Consider the following 4,791-nt stretch of genomic DNA (forward strand, 5'->3'; position numbering starts at 1 on the left):
AAATAAAAATTGATTGATTGATTGATTGAAAGTACCAACATTTGTGTTAAGGAAGTATCTCTAACACAAATGTATTACCCTTTTGTTCCCTACAAAATGAAACCCTTTCAGTTACCCTGCCAATGTGAAGACCATACCTTCTCTTGTATAACTGTGAAACAAGACAGGTGAGTACACTGGACACCATTCATCACGCACGCACGCACGCACGCACGCACGCACGCACACACGCACGCACACACACACACACACACACACTCACAGTTCTGCTTGGAAGGTCGGAGTTCAGAGATTTGAGGATTTTCTAATCCCCACCTGGTTACTTATTTTAATGTTATTCACAGCAGAAGTGATCAGGGGTTTGCCAAGCAGGTCGCCATGGGAAATGGCGATGTTACAGAGGGCTTAACAACAGACATCTTCACACTAGTTCCAGTAAGCCCGTTGAGCTGGGTCACGATGAAAGAGTCTGTCCCCACCAAAAAAAGGAAAAAAAGTCCGGAGTGACAGGCATAGAAAGAGGAATCCTCTTAGTGGTTATATCCTGTGGTGCACCTCCATCTGTTGCTCTGTGATGGTCTTGATGGAGAGACAAGATGTATATCAGGAGGAACACCTCTTACTGTATCCTGCTTTTTACTTGACTTAAGCAAAATTAAAAAAATATGGACTAAGCTTTGCTGTAAAGTCATTTATTTACAGTATTTCAACGTCAATCCAATTTTTCCTATATATAATGTGAATGTAATTTTCAGGGAAAAAGTGTTGTTATTTTTTTGCAAAAAAGATAATATTTATCATATTACTTCAGGTCAAAGAAGTACTAAAACATATAAGTGTCTTCATAAAAATATATGAAATTTAATTTCATAATATAATTTCATTTAAAATTAGGCAATTGTTGTCTCGGCCCAATAGAGACCACATAATGGACACATTTCCACCACACAATGTTTACCACACTGTTGTTATGTTAACTGTGTTCAACAAGTTTCTCAAAGCCCACATTAAGGACATATCGAACTTAAACATCTATCCATTGTGTTGGGGGATTTTAAAAAATGTATTTAGAAAGAAAACAGATTTGTGATTTGGGAGGAGTGGAAAGTGAGTCCCATTATCTTTTGTTCAGAACTGTTTGCCATGAAATTACTCAACTCAACCTTGAAAATTCTGGAGCAAAGATGATCAGCAGTTGTTAGAATTTGATTTATTTAAGTGTGCTAACCTTTTTTTATATAATATATACAAATGCCTGGTAAAAAAAAGGCAAGATGAACAATTTTTCCAGTTTTCATAATTCGATTTTAGACAATGAAGGCCTTAATTATCGTGCACATGCGAGTCCGCTCATGCTTGCTCTTATACAATGTATAGCAGGATTAATAAGTCTACTGTGCATTCATGAAGAATTACCTCTAAATTAGACAATGAACCCTTTCATTCGAAAAAAACTCTAAAAATATCCCCAACACCATTGTGCTTGAGGAGAATTTTTCTCTGGGCCAATCAAACAGTTCCACATGTTTCTCCCTAAAAGAAAGCAGTTTATGAAGCAGCTGATGGACTAAAACTTCATAGATAACAACACCAACAGAGGATCTTTAAAAAAAAAAGTAAACTCTGCACTTAGAACTCAGCTATTTTGTGAACGGCGGCGCCAAAAGCGATGCCACTTCCAAGCAGTGAATATATCAGTGAACAAAACATGAAAAACCATTTCAGAACCATATTGAAGTCTGTTTGTATTATATCAAAAATACAATCCACATCACAGGAGAATGACTTGAACACATGTAGACTGCTACTCAGTGTGTGCAATGGGAAATGGTATCCGTGGTTCTGAAATGCAAACCACAGCAGCAGCAGCAGTACGCGCCACCAACACACACACACACACACACACACACACACACACACACACACACACACACACACACACACACAGGCAGATTTATGCAAATGGTTCATATCAATTAGCAGAGAGCTTAGAGGGGAATGATAGCATCCAAAACTGAAGCCATGATTGATGAGTGCTATTTCATCAAGGCATTCATTTCGTCATGACTGTCAGCCCAATCCCTTTTTACTGGGCCACTGTTTTATGGCAATAGTGCTTAAGATTTATTATGATGATAAAAAATGTTGTCTGCACTCCGACAGGCGAGGTGGTCCACCATAAACCAAAAAGACGACACTGATTTCAGACGTCACGTCACCTCGTTTGTCAAAAACACAAGTTTAAAACTTGGAAATTGTGTGATTTGATTCTAATGAAGTAAAAGGAAAGGACTTCAGTTCAAGCCTCTCCTTTCAGGTCCCAGCAGTCTGCTAGTGGAAGTTCTACAGTGTCTGTAAAGTTCACTTAACAAGAAAGTAAATTAAATCCTGCCAGGGCTTTTGGTCTATTTAATTAAAGCTGGAGCAACTTAGTGGGATTGAATTAAATTTTTGGCAGGGGTAAACCAATATGCTGGGAAGGTGGTTGGAGTGGAGTAGGGTGCAGTAGAGTATTCATGGAAGATAAGCAGCGAGGCTATCTTTTTTTAGCTCTTTTGAATAAATGTTTTCTTCAAAAAACAACCAACAATGCCTGTGTTTCCTCTGTGGCCCTGCCATTTAATTGAGCAAAGGAGGAAGCAGATAACGACATATTTGCCTTGTCTGCCTGGAGAAACAAACAAATAAATAAATATAGTAAAACGATTTAGAAAAAATAAGAGTTTTCAAATTAGATTTGGCTCATCTGCTTGTCAGAGTTCAATCCAGCCAATTCTACTTGTGAAAACATGAACTCAGCTGAGGTTAATCCACATGCTAAAGGTCTGGTTAGATTAGAGGAGTCCATGGCTCTTTCTCAGCACAGGGTCAGGGTGTCACACACCAACTTTTACGGAGAGCGTTTTATTTCCTCCCTCTCTATCCAGCTGCTGATTTAGAATGGTTGCAATAATTTGCCGTAAGCCCTTTAAGGCTCAAGGTGAAATCGATTCCGACCCAGATTTGTTGGATAAAGGATAAAGGATAAGAATAGCTTATAAACCGCAGGAACTCATTCTCACCCTCGCCAATTTAATTTCATCCTTGCTAAAGTATAATACCACCACATGTTTAACTTAAGTTAGTGGGGTTCAGTGATGAGCTGCATGGAGTCAGATGTTCTGTTTTAATTTAAAAGTTCAAATCCATTTAGGGAGTAATTGCAAAAAGATCTCATGGCTAAATATTACTTTCATATTTAAATGATAAAACATTCCACATGATTTCCAAAACAATTTTTAAAAACTTTTTATTCAGTTTATGTGACATTAAGTAAGTACGTAAGTAAGTAAGTAAGTCCCAAAGCCGTCTGAGTATCGACTCCTAAACACTATCGCTTGTTATTCAGAATATCATTCTTATTATTAATTAAAAAGTATTTTTTCTTTAATACAATACATAAACATCTATCCTTGCTTAAAGAATATTCAATATTTGTTTTGAATCTAATCTCTAAATTTGATTTATGTGGATAAATAATAATAATTAAAAAAGAACATTATATGAATGGGTGAATGTGGTAAGAAATGTAAAGCGCTTTGGGGCTGAGAAAATCGGCTAAAAAGCGCTATATAAGTCAAGTCCATTTACAATTTACCATTTATCACCAAAAGCTGCGCTTGCAATTGAGCATTAGTAAAATCAAGTGACCTTGAAACTCATGTAAAGTATGACTCAGAACAATCTCTGTATAAGAATGTCCAGTGCTTTCAATAACAACACAACTATGTTCATCTTTTAAACTCTGGGTGGCAGTGTTGATGCAATCACACTATACATGGCTTTGGGAAGGAAATCCACTAATCCGCTCCAAACGTTTTAATACTCATTTTAATATTCATTTATCTGTTCAGCGGGTGGTACTGTATGTAAATGATGTTCCATAATTGAATACTTTACAATCCCATCATCCTAAACTAAAATTACTACGTTGAAGATTTGCTTTGTCTGTCTTTGAAGTATTATTACAAGCATCAAATAATAAATAGCTGTTTATTGTGTGTGTGAGACTGAGCAGCTTCATATCTATCACTACCCCAATTCTTATCCATTTATATTGATGTATAAATTACATATAGCATATAGTTTATATTCAATTATATGGATTGAGTATTGCATTTATTATAATTTGTTCATACTACTGTAAATTAATTCCAACAGTGCCAAAACAGAGTAATCTAAACATTGCTAAAAATAGGAATTATCCTTTCTAAAATCAAGCAATTGATTAAAAAAAATAATAATAAATGGACGAAACTGGAAGTCATGTTAAATTATATATTCAGGACTTAAATGCAATAATAATATAACCATTGTCATACATAGGCATACTATGAATATCAATGTCCAATTTAAAGTGTATAAATAATGATTGTATTACTATAATCAATATAATGTAACATAATATTACACTCAGTTAGGGCAATTATAACAAAATAAAATATATCAATTATGTGACTAATTTATAGTAAATCTATAATGTGAATAATATAATATCACTGTTTATACAGAGATACATTAATTACGGTAATGGTATTGAATTAATGTGCCACATTCAGTTGTGCAAATATGCAAATTAACAGTTTTGCATAATATTGCTGTTAAACGTTTATCCTGACGTCAAATAAAAATAATCATCCAATAATTATTCAGATTTTTATTTGTTTAACACACAAAACATTATAAAAAATTATTATACTAACATGCTGCATATTTTTCAAACACGCGATTTGTCTAGTGAACTGCATGCTG

This window comes from Ammodytes marinus, assembly GCF_949987685.1.
Source record: "Ammodytes marinus genome assembly, chromosome: 4".
Lineage (NCBI taxonomy): Eukaryota > Metazoa > Chordata > Actinopteri > Uranoscopiformes > Ammodytidae > Ammodytes > Ammodytes marinus.